Raw genomic sequence first — 1,224 nt, 5'->3', positions numbered from 1 at the left:
ATGGAGAAAACAAAGCCACACTTTAGTTTAAAAGAAGAAATCATTGTCAAACTAACAACAAGTCTCAATTAAAACCAAAAGTAGTCTAAAATAAAAAGATAAAAACTTATCTCAAGTCCTCCACCAAACTCTTGAAGTTCCTTTGAATCTCTTCTCTTTTATAATCACTCAAAAAAAATAACAAAAAAGATAAAGTAAATAAAAAGTGTTTCCTGAAAATTTGTCTGAACTAACTCCCCAGAGAAGAACTTTTAAAACTTGTCAATATTTTCAGGACTCTTTTCTAAGTCCTTTCTTCTTTCTTTTATAGTTTTCTAAGAGGTGCCTTGGGATATCTTCAAAATGTATCTTTATTCGATGTATTTTCCCAAGAGTCGCATCCTTTCATGATAATTTTTGTCCATGGTGGTTAGAACCACCTATTAAGCTAATGGATTCCTCAAAAACCTCTTCAAAATTCGTGAAAACTGATTTTACTCGTCTAGTAACTGCCATTGGCGGTTAAGCGCGTGGTCTCGGTACTTAGGTGTGGTCTTCTCTGTTTAACCAGCGCTTAAGCGACGGATTTGGCGCTTAGGCGCCAAAACTCTTTTGCACAATTTTTCACATTTTTGCTCCAAATTTGATCTTTTTTTACTCCTTTAAGCATTTTTTCCATTTTTACTTGTATCTGCAAGAAAAACACAAAAAATACCTTCCATTAAAGCCCAATATCTCAAAAACAGGTATAAAAATGTGTCTAAAAATACTATATATTTTAGGTGTATCAGTTATGATCTTCTAAAATCAAAACCCTCACGTTAATATCTTCTTACTTAGTCATTATTCTGAATTTCATTAATTTTGAGAAATTACACATTTATCCTTTGTACGACCAAAAAAAGATTGGTTGCTACCATTTATCTCTTTCATATTTCAATCATCAAAACATATCAATTAAGATTATTTGTTACCCATTTAGCCTTTTGGTTAAGCCTAAATATTAATTAAGCCTTAAATTCCAAAATTACCCTTTTGTCCCTAAGTTCTCAATACCCTATAATTCATTAAATTAGACTCAAATGACTTGAAAATTTTATGTTACTCCTCTCATTAGTTAATTAAAACATCAGAGGAGAAAATGTGATTTTTTTTTAATTTATTTAATTTTGTAATTATTTTTAATGCAAAAATAAGGATTTTTAATGAAAATTTAATAACTTAACCAAAACAAAGCTTCTGTTC

The sequence above is a fragment of the Phalaenopsis equestris genome, unplaced genomic scaffold (genome assembly GCF_001263595.1).
Source record: "Phalaenopsis equestris unplaced genomic scaffold, ASM126359v1 Scaffold225361, whole genome shotgun sequence".
Taxonomy (NCBI): Eukaryota; Viridiplantae; Streptophyta; class Magnoliopsida; order Asparagales; family Orchidaceae; genus Phalaenopsis; species Phalaenopsis equestris.
This window is presented reverse-complemented; position numbering follows the sequence as displayed.